The sequence below is a fragment of the Aphelocoma coerulescens genome, chromosome 3 (genome assembly GCF_041296385.1).
Source record: "Aphelocoma coerulescens isolate FSJ_1873_10779 chromosome 3, UR_Acoe_1.0, whole genome shotgun sequence".
Classification (NCBI taxonomy): Eukaryota; Metazoa; Chordata; class Aves; order Passeriformes; family Corvidae; genus Aphelocoma; species Aphelocoma coerulescens.
The window spans coordinates 31,298,122-31,320,684 of NC_091016.1; the positions used below are offsets into that span (position 1 = coordinate 31,298,122).

At 36.8% G+C, this 22,563-nt stretch overlaps 1 long non-coding RNA gene across 6 annotated transcripts in view; it reads left to right on the forward strand.

Moving 5' to 3' along the window:
• The window catches only part of LOC138107881 (uncharacterized), a 372,717-nt gene that overhangs the window by 132,174 nt on the left and 217,980 nt on the right, over nucleotides 1-22,563 (forward strand). For all 6 annotated transcript variants that reach the window (XR_011149750.1, XR_011149753.1, XR_011149752.1 and 3 more), the window contains exon 3: nucleotides 6,344-6,408. This is a non-coding gene — a long non-coding RNA (uncharacterized lncRNA). The remainder of the gene's footprint in view (nucleotides 1-6,343; nucleotides 6,409-22,563) is intronic.

Here is a 22,563-nt window from a genome sequence, read left to right on the forward strand (position 1 = left end):
CCTCTGCACTCTTTGTTGACAAGGAGCTTTAAGGAAAACCTTGATTACTGTTAATAAGAAGTACTTTGAACTTCTATGAGATCTGCTTAAGTTTGGCCATAAATATCCCATTCAATATTAGAACAGCACAAGAAACTGTGCAAACATTAAAGAGTATTTTTTTTTGCATCAAACAATTTTCCCAGTGTATAATTATGCAATTATTTAGGTAATAAAGTTTTAAGCTGGTACATGCCTGTAACTTCCTTATACTTTTTCTATTAAAACAAAGTGCCCTTAAGCATTTCACTTTTGTTTTATATTCACTTCATTTCCCAGAATAATTAAAGCTTAGTCATTCCTTATAATGTCATACAGGTAGGAACATAGACCTGATTTACAATCACAAAGATAGAGCCAGGCAGTACTTTGAGTCTGCTGTTGTGAGAGTAACGAGTTTTCAACAAAATTCTCAACTTTCTGCATTACATAATACAAGAAATCAAAAACTTAGTGTCAGAACATGTCAGAGTTCTAGTTGTGTAAAGACATATTAAATCTCCTGACTTCAATAAAAAAAATGAGGTTACACCAGCTAAGCATCGGGGTCTATGCATTCAAGATAAGCCCCTATTGTATAAGCAAGCAGTACTACATCACCTATCATGAAGGAAGGCTGAGACAGATTAATAGGGTCACAATGTTCTTTATTTACCTGTTTTATGAGACCAGAATTTTCAAGCCTTAGTGTTTGCAGGCAATGCATGAGTGCCTGCTGCAGAGCTTGCTCTGATGTTTATAATGATTGCAGGAATCCCAGTGCAGGGCTTTGGTTCATGCAAGTCCCAAAGGCAGCTTTCTAGTTTCATTTTGCTTTTTTCTTTAGACTCTGATAGCATTCTTTCAGGGTTCCCTCTTACATTGCACAGCTATCTTGAAGCTTATCTAGTACTGATCTGTGTCATTTAGGAAACGTTGCTTTCATCTGGGAACTAATAATATTCAGTCAGTGTGTGCCATTCATAACTAAATAGCCTCTCCTCTTCATTGTTCTTTTAATTAATGATTGTTGATTGGTTTGACTTGCTGCACATTGTTGCAAGGCATGATCAAAGAAAATCCAAGATTAATCTGCTAAACTAGATGTCAGATTAGTAAATTCCTCTGTGCTATTACAAAGATTTTTCTCCCTCAGTAAAGGCCTGTCAGTGGATGATGGCTTTGCTATACCTCTGACAGGTCAGTCCAAAGGTCAGTCCCTGAAAACATGCATACATTAATGCACTAAAGCGTGATGAGTCATTTACAGCCAGTTCATAACTCCAAGCACTCTCTTCATGAATGCTATTCAGGCACCACTGAGAAAAAGATCATGTACTTTGGTTGCTTTTGAAAACAGATGAAGAAAACATTTATACCCTATCATGTTGTGAATACATGTAGGTTTTTCTCAGGTCAGTGGTGGAATCAATCAGTGTAGTAAGCCTGAGAATAGTGTGTTGTGAGTGTCTTTTCATCAGCTGGCATATCTCCCTTACTTCTGTGTAACCCCTTTAGACAGAAGTTGATTGACTATGAGAAGTACTGGACTTCCATTTAGTCCAGTAGTAATAAATAAGTAATAAATAGGGAGCTGAAGCCTCAGTCATTAACTTTCACAAATATCACTACAGTCACTGGTATTTATTAATCTAATTTTCTCCACTTATAAACTCTTCATAAAAGGGAACCCCAAAACAAACCCAACCTAAAATGTCCAGTAGCAAAAGACATAGGCCCACTAGTGTTCACATAACTGTTTTATTTATGGACTTTTGGTGCAGCTTTCCTGGGTACCCTTAGTTGCTCCTTGTCTTCACAAGGACATCTTGCAGTCTGGGATTGTCAGGCCTTGCTGGATAGCAGATAGACTGGATTTCAGCTGCTTCTGATCCTGTGGTGCAGCTGCTTTCATCTGCCTTGGCATGCCAGAAATCCTTCTTTTCCCTGTCTGCCACTTCATTAGCCACTGCAGTGATGGCATTTAGCTCTTAGCCAGAAAGCAGAGAGTTTGAGCTTAAACACAGTCGTTCTGCTTAATAGCTCAAAGATGTTCATATGGATCTCCTGTTTCCATCCTTTCATTGATAACATCTGCATCCCAGTGCTGGAAGCTATTGGTTGAGATGAAGGATTGCAATAAATTTCCCCAGTGACATAGATGGACTGGGTCGACTGGGCTTCTTTCTTCTGTTTTATGAAATGCTTCCTTATCTCCAGAAATAATACCTCTTTAGCAGAAGAAAATAAATAGATACATTTCAGGCTGCCCCATTGGGGCCTTCCATTTGTCTCATTTTGACCATGTATCAACAGAATGATTCTCTGTTTTGGCCTCTTCCCCAGTGCAATGGTTTTCATGGTGCTGCCATGTGCTTTTGCTGATAGATCTCTACCAAAAAACTAACTTCAACTAATTGTGCTTAAATTTAAGGTTGTTCTTTTTAAACTTTTCTTTTTCTCACTTTTAAAAACTTTTTCTTCTTTTTTTTGTGTTTTCTTTTTTCATTTTTTTTCTTTTTCCTTTCATTTTTTCCTTTTTTTTTTTTTTTTTTATGAGTGTTTCTGTTTCATACCATTGTTATTTCCAGCAGTCAGGATAAGCAGTGATCTCAGATATTTATAATTTAAGCGAGCTCATGTGAGTAATCAAAGGAAGATTACAGAGTTCACCTGTGCTCATCACTGTATCTTTTGAGTTGGTTTGTGTTCAGTTAGGGAAATCTTGTACTGATTCTACACATAATTCAGTATTTGAAATGTACAAGTGTTCTTCCCTAACTGATTTTGCTATTAGTTCATCACATGTGGTCAGCAGATTAAATATAATTGTTTCTATTAAATGACCATAAAATGTTTACTCTTCAGTTTAAAGGCCAAGGAAGAAAAGCTTCTCGCTCAGGATCTGTCAAGTTACAGTCCTCAGTTGTCTTTTAAACCACTACAGTTGTTAATTTTTCCTCCTACTTATTGAAGGATTTCTGGACATGTTTATTTTTACAGCCTAATTAGCTTTCTTCCATGAATAAAAGGTGTTTTCTAAAACATTCGAGTAGGCAATGGATTTATAAAGTGGCAGAAATCTCATAAAACAGATATGTCTTTTTTGTATGGGAATGGGTGGCTCAGGCTGTTATTGAAGGGACTCCATATTTCGAAAAGTGGAAAAGAAGTTACTATTACCTTAATGTTTTTAACTTATTGAAAATTTATTTATTTATAGAGATTGTTTCTCCAGACAATTGTTGATTCTCTGCTGGGACATAACTATCCATGGTTTTGTTTGTTGCATGTCCACAGTAAAGAAGATTTAGCTCATTCTAAAACTGGGAAAAGAGCAGTATTATTTCCTGACTTATATTTTTTAACAAGCCACAGTATTTCCACAGGCCATAGTACTTAAATGCTCCAAGGATATTATATGGTTTCCTGTAAATCTGCAAACTGAACTGAGGTCATTTTGCACCTGAACTTTTCCAGGCATGTCAGCAGATTGCTGTAGTTTCCTTAAGACAAAAGAAAAAGCAGAGCAGCTGAAAATAATTAATATTGAACTTGACACATCAAAAATGTCATTTGTCACTTGTGATTAAAGCCTTTATCTTTAGTTCTATTTTTATATTCATCATAGGTCTCCCTTAGCTATCATTAGGCTCCACATGGTTGGAGTTAGTCTGACCTTTGATCCATCACCACAGACAAAGGGATCTGTTGCTGCTAAATTGGAGCCCCTGCTAGTCAGCAACAGTACAGATCAACAAATGTAAGCTTGGTTAATAATGATCATCTTAGCTACCCCGTTTGATTTTTAAGTCTGTGTGGTTAATGTAGATGCTGCTCTGGAAAAGAAAGTTTAGATTCATAACAAAATTTAGCAATAGGAATTTACATTGTAGTTATTCAATATGATGTGAAAAAATAAAGATCATTTAAGTGATCTATATTTTTAGTATACTCCTACACTATTCAGTTGAGAAAACAGAGAGTGATAGTGTTACAAACTTTCTACTGTTTTTCTCATTCCTCTGAAGCCTTCCAGCAGTTTGCTGACTGTCACAGATACTGTGGTCCCTTATTTTCTGAGAACAACGAACTGAAATGTTTAAGCTGTTACTGTCCTAGCCCACCATTGTCCTGCCACCACATTACCGTCTTGTATATTGTTGTAAACCCATTCTGACATACTGCACACAAACTGAAGAAATCCTTAAAAATATAAGAAATTAATCTTTTCATTATTAGCTATGTCTTTTTTTTTCAGCATGGGCTTGTGTAGCTGAAAAGCAGCAATATTTTTATGGGTGACCATAAGTGATGTCTTTTCAGAAGCAAACCATTTTTTAATTCACTGTTTAGTCACACAGAAAGACTCACACTGCAGCACTAAGTCACATTGCCTATTGATTAAACTAATTTCAGGATCTCAGTTAAAGCCAGATGATGTGTTTTGTGGTACAGTTTATTGTGGATGTGATGTGAAACTGGTTCCTGACCCTATGTGCTTGCTGAATCGCTTTCCACGATAATAAAATCCTAAGCCAAGCCCTAGTTTGGTCTCTGGTAAATAAAGCTCCCTTGTGAATAGAGTGAAGACTATTAGACTTGCAGTCCTATTAGTAAGTATTTTTGTGGTAACAACTTCATTATTCTAAGGTCATTAACACACTTCCTCTTTTACTGCAAGTGATTGTGGGTTAAAGTCATTATTTTAGGCATCTACATTTAGTTTATCAACATCTAATCATAAATAGCCTGCAGTTGCTGGAAGCTGGAACAATAGCTATCTGAGGGTTGTTATCCAGGAGACCATTTCCCCACCCCTCCCACTGCCTTCAGCAAACACCTCCATGCCTGATGCACTGTTTACTGTGGAAGTGTTGATGACTAAAACTCTGAATCTGAGCATTTAATGACTGAAAATACCATTGTGTTTCCTTGATGTGCATAAGCACAGGTGCTATTTTTTCAGCAGTTACCCTTGCATGGAACCACATAGCTTGCCCTTTGCTATAAGGTGCCTAATACAAGGATATCAGGCTGAATCACCTTGTCCTTTGGCTTCAACAATTAAATCATTTACTCTTGTTTTAGGTTAGTTTTGGTAGATTGTAAATAGGCTTCAGTATCAAATTTTCCTCACTGAAATTTCCAGATTTTCAGTGTCAAATTGGAATCTCACATCAAATTTTCTCATTGATGTGTCTCAAATTCTTCTTGTTTAAAAGGGAGACAGTTAGCACTGGTACAGGAAAAACTGAAAAATATTTCTGTGTGGCTTCTAGTTTGTTTGTTTGTTTGTTTGTTTGTTTATGACTTTCTGAATCTGTGTTTCTGTGCAGCACCTTCTCCCTTTATTTGTGTACTCATTTCTTTGGGAACACTGTTTTGAGCAAAACAGTGCATAAGTCAGTATTCCACCACCACTTCCTGTATCCAGGCAAATAACTTGTTAGGAATGCACGAGGTCTAGTTTAATCTTCAGGTGTCCCAAAGAAGGCCAGTGAGAATTTAGAGTGAGGGTAAGGAATACAGGTTTCCGATACATCATAATAGTGTAAGAGCATTTTAAAACACTATTAGTAATGTGTTCAAAATCCTATAGGGCTTCTGTCATTCGCTTCAATAGACCAGGTCTTTTCTGACTTCTTTTTTTTTAATTTATTTTTTCATTTAGAGCTCTCTTTTCATAGCCTGGTCCCACAGCCCTCACAAAACCACAGGATTTCTTCAGTAATGATCCTGCACTTTCAAATATTACAACATGAGAAAGGTTCTCCTTCAGTGAGGAAAATGCTGTACACCTGGATGGAGAATGAACTGAAGATTTCAATAACAGGCCCTAATCCCATCCTAATTCTTTCCCATGCTTCTGTGTCCTGGTTTTCAATTCATAGTTATGTTTTTTTAATGAAAAACCAGTAGTGGCAATAACTATTTGACAAAATGGAATTTCTCACCACTCTGAGGTGTTTGAGTTTTTATTAATGAGATTTGTAAAATCAAGTTGTTTTTATAAATAACATTTCCTCTGTGCAGTTCACTCTTCTTCCCCAAAAAAACTTTACAAAAAATCAAAAATAAACGGCTTCTTGTCACAGTTGTCTCTCCTGCATTTTGGATAGTTTACTGGTTTACCCTTGTAGACCCATGGCGATTGTTTCTACTCTCTGTGTAGTAGTGCCACAAAACCCAGATAACTCTCCATTATTTCTGATATATTTCCATAAAAGTGAAGGGAAATTCCAGTTCATTTTTTGTCTCTGTAGGTCTTAAGTTTATTGCAACAAATATAATTTTTAAATTATTCTTTTTAAATTTTTATTAGGTGTTTTGCCCGTTCCCTGCTTCTGTGAGGTCAGTGCTGGCCAGTGAGACCATTGGAGAAATAAGGTACAATTTGACATATTATTATTCTCTAGAAGGTGTTGTACTCTGAGTTTATGTTGTTTTATACTTAGCAAATACTGTGTAGGAAAGTTATTAAGGAGAAAAAATCTAAGTAAAAAGAGAATGGACATAGGGTATAATTCCCATCCCTTCCACTTTTACCAATGTTAGGCCTTATACAAAGATAATATTTGCTATGTTTTCAGCTGTTAAGCTATGGTTGCTACAAATGTTATGCAAAGAATCACATCATAATCAGAAAAGCCAGCTAAGCAATTTGTTTTACAATTTTCATCATATTCTTATTATTCAGGTACAGTGAGAAGTCAAAATGAACCTAAAAGTTGTCTTTTGTAAAACACCTCTTACCTCTTTGCTTCCCTCCTGGCCCCCAGCGGCAACAATGGGAAGAAAAGTTAAGAAATATTTTCTAAAGAATGAAATATGAAGTTTTCTCTCATAACCAGCAGAGTTTGTTTGAAGTCACACATGGTTGCACTTCACACATGTAAACGTGCTTAGGGTTTATTCAACTTTGGAAGTGTCATTCCAGTTTCATACCAATAAAACTGTTCACTGCGCACTGGTGATTTTTAAAACGAACACATTTCAGTTCAATTTGTTTTGTTCTCTTCTTACTGCAAAGTGAATGTCTTCATTTTGCACTCTTTACTCCTGAGAAGGGCATTAATGTGCTTCTTTGGCAACTGGTGTTGCTAGCGAAATACGATCTCTGTTTTCACAGTGAAATTGCCATAGTTATAAAGTATTGTGTAGGCACGTCAGTCTGGAAATAGTTAAATAGGCCATTTACTGGAATATTTCATTGTGAGGGCAGGAATAAAGTGGTTTTCTAAGATGGTCAGTGGTAGCCTTCCCTGCAGCAGGGCTGAGTGCCTGTGTTGGAAAGGGTGGCTGGAGCTGGTGACCAGGGCTGCATCCATGAGGTGCATCCATGCTGCAGTGCAGGCCTTTGGAGATCATTTCACTCTGTGACTGGGCCTTTTAGGTACCTTTTTAAGTGTGTTGGGCTGTGTCATGCTGCTCCTCCTAGCACTCAGCTCACAGGGGTGCTCCCCAGTATTCTCCTGCCTCATGGAGCTCCACCATTGACCTTAACTGGGTTTTTTTGCACATCTGAAGGGTGGCTCTGGCTTTCAGATCTTGGATCCAACTCTGAGTGTTGTTAGTAGCTATAGTGAGAAGAGAAGGAAAATTTGAAGTGTACTGGGAGATTTTATGGCCTTAGAGATTTGTGTTGCATCTTCCAAAAAAAAAAAAAAAGATCGTGAGTGTATCTTATCATGCTCTTTCCAGAACAGGCTGAGCAGAATGACTGAATAACTCTACAAATAAAAAGCACATTAAAACTCTACCTTCCCCACCTTCCCCCTCCCCACACTATTTCCTTCATTCCTGCTTTGATTTTATTCTGTTTGGGGGTTTTTTGGATTACAAATAGTTTTGTTTGTTTTCATTACCAAATTACAAAACAACACTCTAATTAAACAGTTTTTTACAGGAAGCAATTAAAAGACAAAATGTTTTTCTCTTGCTAGCTGGATAGTTATGTCTTGTCTGGCAAAACAGCGGTTGCAATGTGTATTTGTGCAGGAGGTTAAGTCTGGTGTCAGGGGTTTGCAATGACAGATATGATATGTTCCTATGGCAGTGACAGTGCCATTAAGAGAAAGATTTTTCCTGTAAATCTTTCAGTAGGTTGGGGGTTGCATTCTAAACCTCCTCAAAATACCAGGTACTAACATTTTGTGTTAAAAGTGGCTGAAAGCTCCTCAGGAAAACAGTAACAATTAGTCCCAAATACTGTTTATTATGAAGGGATTCAAAATGTTTAACTTATTCCCATATAAACTAGCTCCAGTCAGGGCATTTTGGAGTCAAATTGTACTGACTCCTGAGGCCAAATACTCTACGAGTGTAAGTCACAGTAAGAACAGGGCTTGCTCAGACCCCTGTGATCTTGTTATGGGGACTTCACAGTTTCACAGAATCTTTTTGGTCAAGATTGACTCTGATTTCTCTGAAGGGAAAAGTATCCTTTTTCACTTGTACATTTGTTCTTGTTTGTATGGAATATTCAGCAAGAAGGTTCACAGTTGTAAATGGAGGGTAAAAAGGGACAGGAAAGAAATTAACACCTCTGAGTGCTTCTCCTGTGAAAATACAAGATATTGCTGCTCGTAGGGCTCTATATTGCAGCAAATCCTGACCTGAATGAACTGTGCTGGCATTGAAACACGTGAGACTATCCAGTGCTCTTCCAAACTGGGAATTGTAAATCTGTCTTTTTTATAGGCCCTTTTTATATGGAAATCTCTCCTCTGTACAAACAGCTTTGGAAGCTGAGCCTTCTTCCAGAGTTCCCAGATGTTAGTGAGGTAGCTGTTGTGGGACTGGGTCCACTTCAGCAAGCGTGCTGTGCATGGTCAGCTTGTAGGGAAAATGCATTTCTAAACTTCCTGGAGAACATGTGGGGAAAATGAAGAGACTGAGAAGAATTCATAGGAACTAAATAAACAGCTGTATAAACTGGCATTAGGAAAGTTGATGGATGTTTCTGCCTTTTATGTTTCTTTTTACAGCTTTGGTACCTAATTCTGTGCCACAGAGACCCCACAGAGGAGGTCCATCACATGAAACTGATATACATATTTTCTTCTTCTTTAAGGTCCATTTTATTTCTGTTGCAATTAAAGATCTTGCTCTTAATCTTGAGAAAACTTGGCCCAGATAAAATTTTGTTGCCTTAAGCAAATTGTCCAGCATTTAGGAATTATTGTAATTACTACAGCTGCTTAGGACTGGGAGAGAAAGCTGAAGGTAGGGTAGAAAGAATGCATCTAGGGCATAGAGAGTGCATCCTCTCATAGTGAATTGAATTTTCTACCCTGAAACCTAATACTAAGGTCTTTGTCATGTTAAATTAATCCATACTATAAAAGGCTCGGTCAAGACTTTTTGCTCCCTCTAATGTCTAGGAAGAAACCTCTGAAATTAATTTGTCATTTGAAGTGAAAATAACAACTTTCCAGGCTCTAAACACCAAACCAAGATAAGATTGTTCATATTACCTCCAGATGAGAGAAGGAATCAAGTAAAAGTAATACTTTTTTACTCTTAATTGGGAAAATCTTGCTATTTGTCATGTCAATTTGATATTTTGGATGCACAGACATTATAATTTACAATGGTTTCATATATAGACGAAGAATAGTACTTAGGATGGTGTAAATCATTATCTTTTGAATAGAGTTGGGCTTTTTTTCCTCCTGGTTTGACAGTAAATTAGGGACAATAGGGATATTTGCCGTCAAGTCACTCTGCAAAGTAGCATTTTTCTCAACAAGTTTGTCAGGCAGGCTCTGTTGATTCATGATTTCAGACATAATGGAAGCAACAGCACAAGAAAACAAACATACTTATTAGGTGCAGGGTAGTTTTGCTGGGAATTGCAGAATAGACAACGTAATATAGAAAACAAAATACTAAATAAACTATTGAAGCAGCCGAAGCCAGGGACTCAGAGAACAAGTAAACACGTATGGTTCACATGGCAGTGTAATGGTATCCAGCCATGTTAAGCAGTTAATAGCTACAGTCATATGAGGAATAGATGTCACTGTGGAGCTTTTATTTGTTATTCTGATTTTTGTTCGATTGTGCTCTTACAGTGTTTGTTAGGGAGCACAGATGAAAGGAAAATAAAGATGAGGTTTCCTCAGGAAATGACTTTTCTTTGTCTCTAGTGGAGGTGTCTGTCCATGTGTGTCCCACCTCTTCCCCCATTTTGATACTGTATACAATGAAGCATGGCTAGTTGTGATTGAGGGAGACAAAGATTAGTGAGTCAGAAACAGTGGAAACACTGAGGGTGTTCTGGTTGGAAGATGTGTTGTCCTTTTAAGTGGAATTCCTGAGGGAAATCCTGACCTCATTGAGGTCAATGAGATTGAAAATCTATAGTCAGAACATGCTACTGTTTTCTGTTAAGGGAGTAGTATTTAAAAAAATACTGAACAGCCAATCAGCTGGTGAAACAAGGGAGAAAGACTAAACTTTTTTAGTTCACTGTTAGTTTTTGTTGGCCTCATCAGAAGATTAGAGTTGCTATGTCTAATTTTACCGCAGGCAGTGGTAAAGTTAGACATGGTAACTGCAATTGTAAGACGTATTTTCTTCAGCCTTTAGCTCAGATTGATCCTCCTCAAAAAAGTAAAAGAAGGCTTATTTACCAAGGTGTGATAAAGGTGTGAAGCAAGTGCCATTAATTGCATTTAGTCTTTAACTTGTCCATACCTTCAGGAATCAGATCTTCCTGGGTGAGTGAGAGACTTGTTAACTTGGAATAAGTCAGAGTTTCGGTTTTTACAAAATTTCTGAAGACTGCCCATTGGAAACATCCCAAAATACCTAAAAGTAAATATAAATGATTCTGAGAGATCCTCACCTTACTTTCTCAGGATTGTTAGGTATGAAGGTGAAGCTGATTTAAGGGTGTTTTATCTTGGGAGTATGTCACTCATTCTCATTATTTTTCTTAATTGATGCTCTTAAAAATGAAACTCTTTTCTAGAAGGACATTGAAAACAGTTATTGAAATTCAGTTATATTCCTTTTGATTTTTACCAAATGGGAAGAATCTGCTTGACTTTTGTGCAGACTGTTTTTTTCTGGTTAGTCACAGTATCTGGCTTGTTTTTGCTATGAGTTTATCAGTTTTTCTAGATTATGCTACCATGTCGTGTTATTGAATACTCCCTCTTGAGTTTTTGCTTGAGTTAAAGTATATTTTAGTCTCCTCTCTAGTTCTGATTTGCCCTTCATTCTTTCATTTCAATTAAGTTCTCGTGAGATTGTTTATTTTCGTTCACAGTTCAAGACACTGCCCTTTCCATACGAAATGAGTGTGTTTATGGCTTCTGCAGTGCACAATATACAATTAAACAAGAAATGATATACCATTCTTATTTACTGCAATAAAAGCCAATATACAGTGACATAGTTTTTCTCAATCAAAAAGTTACAACTTTGTGTTTTCTTGAGAAAATACAAATATTTCAGAAATCATGGCATACAGTAGCATTTATTGTTTTTCTTGGATAGCAAGTTACAAATAAGCAGCTTGTGAATCAATAGCTGGAAGTTTTACTTCCTGTTTTTTATTAAATCCTATGCTATCTGCTCCTCATTTAGGGCCCAGGAAAAACAATTATAACTTGCATGCACCAACTTACTGAGCCAGTTTACCTTTGCTTCTCTAAACAAAAACCATCAAGCATAAAAAAGTGATTTAAGGAATTTCTGCACTGAGTTGTCACTTTGAACTCTTATAACCACAGAAAACTACCATATCTCAAATTAAAACAAAAACAAACCACCAAAAAACTCCACATCGTTTTCTTTTTTTTGTGAGAATTTCCATCATCAAAAGATAGTTTTGTAAGGGTATAAATTTTTATATGACATTTTCTCTAAGAGTGTTCCGTAAAAATGCTTAAGAAGTTTCTTGAAACTGGCACAAGATTTTGTTTTAGTCACCTAAGTAAGATTACAGCAAGTCCAACACTCTGGATGTTTCAGGAAAATGTGCTGATTAGTGAACTTATCAAGAAAGGACTTACCTAAATGCTGTTCTCTCAAGATGATAGTAGTAAATGAGTCCTTTGTAGGATGTCTATTTCAAAGAAGCTGTTATTACACTGTATATATAATGATAATGAACTGTTAGAAAAGTTCCTTCTCACTATGAAGTTTGGATAACCAGTTAAACCCTAAGTTAGCTCTTCATGTCACGTTACCTGTTCCAGACAGGAGCCTATACAGGAAGAGTTTCTGTTTTGTTTGTAATTGTTTCTGTAACATAACTTTAGAACCATTTTTCTCCGGTTCTTGGGCTCTAAGGAAATGCACTAGAGGTGGAAGAGTGGCTGTGAGTTACCCTATGGATGCACCCAAAGCTCTTGATCTGAATTCTGACCCCATCACTTGGGTCAGGCCATTGAATAACCACTGCCACTTACTTATTGAACATATAGACATAGGGTTATCTCAATGTATAAACGTGTCTTTGTGGAACACAAAATCTAATTAAAGAAAAGTTTATGTCTTAAAGATTCTGGGGACAGAATGGGGGAACATTCAAGAAGAGAATATGACTCTCTTAGGATGTGGACTAAGTACCAGTGATGCTGTTAGACAAACATCGTTTTAGAAAATTGACAAGTGACTTGTGAAAGTATAAAGAGGAAGTATAGAGAGATCATTTTTCTGTTATTTCTGTGGAATGAAGGGCAGAATTTCTCATAGAAATCTTCCTCCAAGTATATTTAACAACACTTGGAGGGTTTTGAGTCTCTTATTTACTGTTCATTCCATTCTATTTGTTCTTGACATATTAATTTATAAAATACAAGGAAAACCTGTTTATGCCTTTATTCCAATTCCAGTTCTATTTCCATACTTTCTGTTTTAGGGAGAAGTGCGACTTCTGTTTTAGAACTGTGAAGAGTAGAAGAGTAGCTATGGTGCTTTACTATCTCTTTACATTTTAGGGACAATTTTAAAGGCAGAGCATACTATGAGAGGTAGATAAGAAACACAGTTTTCTTCCACTGGGGAGATATTTGCAAATTTAGCCTCTAGACCCAGTGTGAGTGAGTGCAAATCTCTACTACTTGAACATATTGAGACCAGGTGTGAGTCTGATCCTTCCTCTCTTGTGGGTCATGCAAGTTTCTATTCACTGTTTGAACTTGCACTATGGTTGTCATCAAACCATTACTCCTCATTATTTAAGAGGCCAGTCATTAAACAGACTGAAAAATGTCACATTTGTAGCTTGCCAGGCAATACAGCTGAGTGGTAGCACTGCTGTCATTTAGCACTAGTGAAATTTATGTGGCTGTTCTCAGAGATAACAATAAATTGCAACCTCTTTGTAGTGGCATGTGCTCTACATAATGTGGAGATTCTGGTTTCCTCTTTAAAGGCAACAGCACAGCCTTCAGGTACCAGCTCAGAAGGAGCTGTGTCAGGCAGGGGGTGAGTTGTAGAGATATTAGTTTAATAGAAGCAAAGTCATTGACATCACAGAGGTTTTTTTAGGTGCAGGTGAAATAGTGAGCCTCTCTGCCCAGGTGTTTTTCCCTGGAACATTACAGAAGGATTTGATTAAAACAGTAGGGGGGGGAATTTTTGAATAATATATTTTTGTGCTGTGCTAGAGGAAAACTCCAAAACTTCCCTTTTCCATCCCTCTTCAGAACCTTGGTCAGGATTTAATATTTGGTTTTTTTCTAGAACTTTCTCTATTAGACTTTTTGTATAGTAATTTAATAGTATTAGATTAACATAGTCTAGAGCTAGGAGGAATCCTTATCCTTACCTGCTATAACATAGGTACACCAGGACTAGGCAAAGACATTTATCTCAGTGTTACATGCCTAATTTCTAAAGCTCTCATTTCAGTGAACAAAATAATAATGTAATTTAAATACAAGACAGGAATCAACACTGTGCATGATGCAGTATGTTAATTAACCCTCACTGTTTTTTTCAATATTACCTTCCTTCTCCCTAGCTCTCCCCTGTGGAGATCTGCAGCTGATAAAGGCAAAGCACACATGAACAATATTTTCTGTATTCCTATTCAGGATAAAGTGTTCTATAATTGACAGTGTTTTCCCACTTCCCAAGAAAACTTTTTAAAAATTATAGGGATGTGTCTTTCTGAACAGCAGATTGATTAAAAAAGGAAATATACTTTACCTTGAAAGAAAAAACTCTTATAAGAACAAATCTTTCGTTCCTTTAGTGCATCTATTATAAGCTTTAATATTTTTGCCTAATGTTTTAAACCTCTGACTTTCAAAACATTTTTGTTAGTAAAATTAGTTAACCTAATGTCATTAAACTCTCGCTTTTGAACAGTATTTTCTTGAGGAAAAACTTACAGTAGAGTTTTCCTGCTAAGTTTGGGAGATCATTGCTTGTTAATCCTCATCAAATGCTATGAAGTAACTTTGTTTGTGAGAAGGAATTTGCTACTGCTAATATTCCTCTCTCTGTGTTTTTGTTCTATTTAAAATTTGACAGTAGATAGATTTTTCTTTCAAAAATATATATCAATCCTTTGTTCTTCATGACAAGTAATTTCATGGACTTATATTTAATTCATATTTGAAAATAACCACCACAATGGCTCACAATTTCTGAGGTCTGAAAGTGCTTATTCCTTTTGAAATTTACAGTTGTATCTCACACCTATTAAAAAATCACAATAGTTTCATTGGATGGAAATACCTCCTCAGTTCAGAGAGTCTGTTAGCTAAAGAGGCTTAACCTTTTTTTTAAGCTCAGAGTTTTCCCTTAGATGTTTAAACACCACCAAGTATTTGCCAAGGACACCTATTAGTTTTTCCTGTCAGTCACTTGGGAGAGTCAGTACATGGAATGGAACAGGCTGGAACAAGTCAAGGTGCAGATTTGTGCTGCACATATGTTTGAAGGTCAGGTTCAGTGACAACCAACACTCAGATTCAGTCCACAGCAGAATATCTTCTGTCATCCTGAAAAAGGTTTTTTGTCTTTTTATTTTTGTCCCTGTTTTGGAAAACTGCAAAGAACTATTTGAGATGTTTGCTATAGAGAATGCCAAAATTTTGCTACTTGGGCATTAATTTTCTAGGGACATGTTGTTGTAAAATTTCAGGTATTTAAACAATAAGGAAAAAAAGAAAATTAAGCCTCTCTTTGTTTTTGATTCTTGTAGAAAACAAACCTACAGGGACTGAACCTGATATCTGTGAATGTCATACATTTAATTACCCGGTTTTCTTTTGCAGCTCTTTTTGAGGGTTCAGAATACTAAAGTAGGAAAGCCAAGGTTGTATATTATGTCAGCAACCAATAACTGAATTATCAGGCAGAGCAGATAGCACCAGACATTTCAGAGAGATGTGCCCCTTGCTTCAGAGTCTCTCATCACAGAAAAACCTGTTTGAAAATTTCTATTCCTTTTGAAAGGGCATTAATTTTTGTTATCTTCTGTGATAATTATCTTCTCTTTCAAGTATACTGAGACAGAAAGCTTCCAAGTGAGACAAGAACTGTGAGAGTAGGTAAAATCCAGATAATAGCTGGATCTCATTTACATAAGAAATAAAATATTGTGAACAGACAGATTGAAAAAATATGTCACATAGCCAGAGACTGAAGTGCTTGAAGGTTATGTCCTTCATATTCATCCTTGTATTTTGAAGTAGTTAACTTTATCTCTGTTTAATTCTAATTTATTCTGATACTGCATTCAGATTTTGTAGAGCAGACTTGTTTCTCAGCAAGTTTTATGTGTTCCATAGATTCAGTAGTTGTTTCAGAATCTGTGGAAAAAATTACAGGTTTTGACCTCAGCCTTAGCATGTTCCGCACTCTCAGTAGACTCAGCCCCTCCCAGTATCAAGCTTTTTAAAGATATGCCTTTGTATCTTGGCATAACTTCTTACTAAATGTGACTATCCAATGGTACAATGGATACCTCTGCTGTCAGTCAGTGTGCTAGGACCACAGGGACTAAATATTGGCCAGCTGAACATTTTAACTTTAAATCCACATGATTTCTAATGCTTCAGGTAAAAGGTAGTTTCAGTAACACTCATGGTGAGAGTTCCCTGCTATTCCATAGTTAGAGTGCATCTTATTTTTGCTTGTCAGTTGGTCCAGAACAGGCCATATGGACAAAAAAAAAAAAAAAAAAAAAAAATTAAAAATCAATCCACATTCATAGTCCAGCCTATTTCCTTTCCAAAGGCTACATTTTACCATTTTTTGTATATTATATCCTACAATTTAATTTATTACCTGTAATCAAAGCATTTTAATTGTGCTTGAATAAACAGAGGAAGAACCACTCTTATGTTCTCCTGATTGGAATTACAATTTCAAAATTATGGCAATATTTTTCTAATAAAACATTAACTCATTTTAAAGTTGTCCCATAAACAAAGAATATTTAATTATTTCTTTAGATCTTCCCCTTTTAAATTTAAATTTTTTGAAAAGTTAAGATTTGTAAAATCTGAAATGGCTGTACTGCTAGCTGGTAACTAACATTTACCTGATCTCAGATGCAGTACTAGACTCTTGTCATTTAGTGGGTCCTCTAGTATAAGTAATGGAGATCAAATAGCTTTCTGGGCTTTATTTGCTTCAATAACAACTTATGCCAGCTGTCACTGGAGGAGTTACAAAAAGTCATGATCTATTCACTGAACTGTTAACACTAAAGTCTTTAAAATGTTTCTGTATATTTGGAATTCACATGTAGAACTCCAAGGAGCATTTGCTTAGAGCCATTCATGCTCCTTCTCTGCAGCGTGTGTGCACCAATTACTTGGGACAAACTTTTGCTTGTTTTGAAGCTGCCTCTGTTCCCGAATAAATATTTATACTGGCAGTCACCCCATTTGTTTACCAGCCATTCACAGATTGGATTACATTTGAAGAATTAATTGCCTTACATAAAGATGCTGTTTATTCTTTGACAGCAGGTTTCTGCATTGCCCCTCTAGATGGCATTTCTAAAAACAATTCCAGATGGAAACATGCCAGATATTTCTTTGTTCCCCAACAGCTTTAAAAATAGATGCCTGTGCATATTTCACACTGATCTCTGTGTGCACCTCTGAGCTGACCTGAGCTATAAACACTTTATAAATAAAGTATGCTGAAACAGTAGATACACATTTTTCCCCTTTTCATGCCAGTTTGTTTTCCTTTTATTTGTTTATTTTTTCTCAGCTTCATTAAAAGAAAATAATGCTTATGTAGAATTAGAGGATTTTTAGGAAAGAATATCCTACAGGGTTTCCTAGTGTTTTGGTTTGGTTTTGTTCATGTTTTCCAGAAAGTTGTAATTAGAAGATATTCATTAATCAATCCTCAGCTGACAAATCTCATTCTAATGTACCTGGAGACTTGACGCTGTGGTATAAGTTAAAACATCTTATGTACAGAAGCATGATTTGTTTGCTGAAGCTGGAACATGGAAATGAAAGCTTTCCTATAGTGTGGAACAACAGAGAACCATTGCAGCCACAACTGTAGCCTGCAGGCTACAGGAGATGAGGAATCCTGTTCCTATTGCTCTCCCCTGTACTCTGTACTACTAGATACAAGACATAAGTCAGCCCTCTGCAGCTTATCTTGTGACTGGATTGAGCAAAATCATTTTGACACATTTCCCACCTAGATTTTAAACAGGCTGTAAAATCTCTGGCATTCTCAACCAAAGCGATCATCTGTTACAACATCATCACTTGTTAATGATTTCCTTAAATTTCCTGTTAAAAATAAGGTAATCTGAGAGTCAGCATTGGCATCTATGCTTGTAGCTTGTGCTCATAAGGAATTCTTAAAGATGGATATCCTATTGAGGTACAACTATCAGCCCTGATTTTTTTGTTCTTTAAATGCTAGATAAACTTTAATGTTTTTCCTACATAGTTACTCAACAACAGTGACTGTTATTTATCAAAATGTTTCATGTCTCTTGAATACCACAGTAGTGCTCTAGAGAGCTTCTAATGGACAGTGTCATAAAATGTGGAATATTTTCTCAGTGGAAGATAACAGTCCAAATTAAAATATTGCCCAATAAGGCTGTAAGATTCTGGCAGTGCTCAACTTCTCTGGTGGACTAAAGGAAAACTGAAAGGGCATATGTTTAACATGAACCAAAATCCTCCTTCTTTAACAGTAATGTAGTTAATGGAGTTTTAACTGTGTGAATGCTTCTCAACTGAGCCAAGATGAGAAAAACAGGGTTTAAATTCATAGTGTGTCCTTCAGACAACTTTTAATTCTGACATTCTATGAAAAATGTGATGTAAAATACAGCCTGTATCTTTCAGCGAAGCTGAGTGGAAGAGAAGCAGATTAATGGCTCATGAGAAGAATATGAGCATGCTTGAATTGCTTTTATAATAGTAATATTGCACTCATGAAAGTCTTCTCTTTTGACTTGTTTGAGGCTAGAAGACCCTTAGCAGTCCAGCTGAGGAAATTAGGGGGGGGACTGGCTCTCCCACTAAAGCTTTTCAGGGCCAGGGTTGTTGCTGCACGGCAGCAGACTGGGACATAGGAAGACTCATGCTGTCTCCATTTAGTTATTACTTGTAGTGTCTGCTGGGACTAGGAGGGATCAGGGATCTACATGTCAGACCTGGTCCATTTTGCTTTATAAAATAGCAAGAGGGGAAAGGAATATGTTAGGAATTATTGGATATTTTTATGAGATTTGCCTTCGTGGGTGTCTTTGGATTCACTGGAGGGGAAGAAACCTTCCTGGAAAACATACAGTGTCAACATTCAGTTATGGATCATTCTGTTACTCTGCTGTGAGAGCTGTGTTGTCCTAAATAAACAGCCAGTAGTTTTTGACACAGTCCTGTGAGTTTTTCTCCTGATTACTTCCTAAAATTTACTAAGTAATTTAATTATATTCTCTAAATCTTTTCTGAAATGAAATATGTGGTGAAATTACTAAATAACTTAGAAATGATGTGCTAGGTTTTGATTTTTCTTTTGGTTTTGCTTGGTTTTGGAGTAGGGGAGGTGAGATGTTCAGAAAGAGTTCCTGCTGTCCTATTTACAAAATTTAATGAAAGTTAGCCACTTGCATCCTGATCACGTTTCACTTTTATAAATATTCTTATTTGCAAATGAAAAATTCTGACATTATAGAGATGGTATAGTTTTGTCTGCTGAAGTTTGAAAATTTTTTTTTGTGTGAACAGTTTCTTCATTTTGAATATGAAGTGCTTTTCATAAAACTAGGAAGTTTTTAGTCCCAGACATCACAAAGGGTTAAGAGGTGATGTTAATTTTGTAAACATCCACTGCTTTATGTATACCTTCTCTTGCCCCATGCCCTGCCATAAAGAAAGACACATGCAGTGTTACTTCCAAAGGAAGAAATATTTTTCCCATATCTTTCCAAGCCTGTAAAAGCAACCCCAGAGATATTTTAAAGAAGATTATAGTCCACACCACTGCAGACTCGAAATGCAGTTAACAAATGGCATGCTATCTGTTACAGGGAAGCTGGCTGTACATGCTGTATCATTTGAGCCTCAAGCAAGTGGATCTTTTTCATGGACAGAGTAGGTGATAATGACTAGCTCCATGAATATACTCAGGTCACTGGAATAAATAAGTAAAGGTGTAAGAGAAAGATGCAAAATCACACCTGGTGTTTTTCACTATGACAAATACTAGAGATTAAGAGGTAAAATAAAATCATCATACACAGACTTCCTTTGCATCCTCAGTATTTGTTGAAAAAGCTGGAGGTGATGTAATTTTTTTGTTTGTTTTTCCATACTCAAAGCAGAAGATGGGGAGGGTGATAAATTCTGTTAATCCATTGTCATTAACTGCTAATGATGGTGATTTAAGAAAGGGTATTAATTAGATATTCATGCTAAGGCATAAAGAGCAGAAGTCAATGAGTAGCACCCATTGAATGAACGTTTTGAATAAGTTACTACTTAGTATCCAGGAAGCTTCATTTAAGAATTTCAGTGTTGCCAAAGGGATTCATCCCACAGCCTGAGCAATCACTGTCAGGAATGATAGAATAGATTTTGGGATGATTAAAAAAAACAAACCAAAAGAAAATCTAAAATAATGAAATCTAAAAAAATTATGAACAGGATCTTTAATAGGCAGAGACTTCTATTCTCAGGCAGGTCTAAGAAGGCTTTAAGGGCTAATTTGGGTTATCATTTTGTCATAGAACAGTCAGAAAGACAGTTCCTGCTTTCTCATCAGTACAACTTGAAATTTTAGTTATTGTTTGTACTCTTGGCTGCTCATCAGCATTGTGAAAGTACCACTCACATCCTCCTCCCTCTTCTGAGCCAGCATTCCTGATATGCTCTTTATAGCCCAAATGCCTTGACTGAATCCCAGGCAATCTGAAACCAGCTGAAAAACGTACGTTCATTGCAGGGGGATTTGGATCAGGCCCAGCAACAAGAACATTGCAAATTAGGAATGATGTGGAAAAGTGGGTGTCATGGCAGAAATATGTGCGTGGGCGCTTGTGTAAAACCTGTACACAATATGCCTGTGCTGTTTTTCCAACAATTATTTCTTTTTAGCTGTTTATTTGAAAAGAATGCACTTAAAAGTTTTAATATTGATTTGATGCAGATTTTATTAAAAAGTAAACAGGGAGAACCTGTATAAAGATGCTTTTCTCTTATTCTACAAAAGCAGAGAAAATTTGAAGGTGAGGAAAAATGTGACTGTGGTACTCTTGAGAGACCCACAGGAATATCTTACTTTTGAGAGAACAGCTAAAGCACAGCACTGACCTTGAATCATTTGAGAAGGATGTATGCTGAATTTTTCGGTGCGTGATTATTTACACAATAAACAAGATTTGACCAAACAAATCTCTCTTCATGTCACCAATACACTTTGGCTGCACTTTTCCAGATTCATCCTGAAATCCCCCCCACCATGCCTCCTGTCTCTTTTTTTCTGCAAGGACTTCCAAATGCCTCGGTGTGCGTTGACAGCACCAGGCATTCGTTACTGGGAGACTCACTGTCGAGACAATGAAACTATGCAGGGCAGGATGGCGTTGTCACTGTCTTCTTCAGAGTCTGCCTTCAATATGGGAAAAGTTCTTAAAACAGCTTCTACTGTGGCTTCTCCCATGTCGTTGTGACCTTTTGTTTTTGTGCAACTGGAGCTTCATTAGTTTGTTGCCGCATGCACAATTTCCAACGGCTGCTTTGAAGACATGGTAATTATAGTAATAATTTCCAACTCATTTACTAGTCATTGACTATTTTCTTGCAAGGCAAAAGTGGAAATAAGATCTTGCCCAAACCACTCCTCATTGAACAGTAATGCCTTAAGTCAAATCTCTATCTGGAAATTTTTTTCTCCAGTAAATTTTGCCAGAAGCCATCATTTTTCCAAGGTCTGTGCTTGTAGCTGCATAATGCAAACACTAATACTCTAGATCGTTTCACACGTTAGTAATAGGGGAAGCATTTACCCATCAGAGGAAGAAAAAAAACCTATTAGATGAACACTTCATTTACTAAAAGCTAAATAAGCTGTTATTCTGTGCAAGTTTGCAGTTACAGTGCTTTTCCTTTAAGCCTGTGAGCAAGCCTTTGGGCTGAGTGCTTATTTGATGATCATAACCATCAGTAGCTTCACTGTAGAAACTCCAACAAGAACTCCCTGTTTTGGGGCTTGATTCTGCAAGGAACTGAGTACCACCTGGAAAGTATTTTATGCCTGCAGTTTCTGGCTAAGGCAGTTTGAACTGGCCTAGGACTTTAGCCAGGATTTATCATGGGAAATATAGGTATCTTTTCAAAAGGAGCAAAAGAGACATGTGTGGACATAATTGGTAAATGCACAGTGCTGTCCATTTGCACATGCAAATTTGCTAACATAAGTACAGACTGGCATGTGTATTCATTAGTTTATGGGCTCTCTCTTGGTCCCTGCTTGAATTTAGCCCTCAGCATTATTAGTTGCTCTGATTGAATAATGTGTTTTGACTAGATGTAACCAGAAGATCTGAGTTCTGGTTCAGTTCTGGTGCTGTATTTCATGAAGCACGCTCTTTTGAAGCCTGATTGAAGCCTGCTCAGTTGAGCAGTGCACAAAGGAGAAACCCCCTTTTCCTAGCAGATCCATGGGAAAGTAATCATTTGTCATCCACCATTCCCTTCTGCTGTTGTACAGGACTGTGAATGAGAAGTCGATCTCTGTGTTTCCTGTGGCCATCCCTTTTGGAGACAATTGGTGTCTCAAGCTACAGAACAGCTGACCTTCAGTGTTAGCTGCTGGTCCACAGTGATTTACTTGAAAATACAGAGGCATACCAGCTACTGGATAACTTTTCTCATATTTGTTCTCTTTGTTTCCTGCACTTGCTCAAATGGAAACAGTTGTGTTAATGAGATGGTAAAAAGTTACTCATGTGATGGTATTTAAAGCTTTCCCACCAAAGGTGACAACAATGGGAGCAATACTAATGGTGGCAAACCTGTTGTTGGAACTGGGGAGATTCCTCCTTCAGCTATGATCATCCAGCAGTGCTTT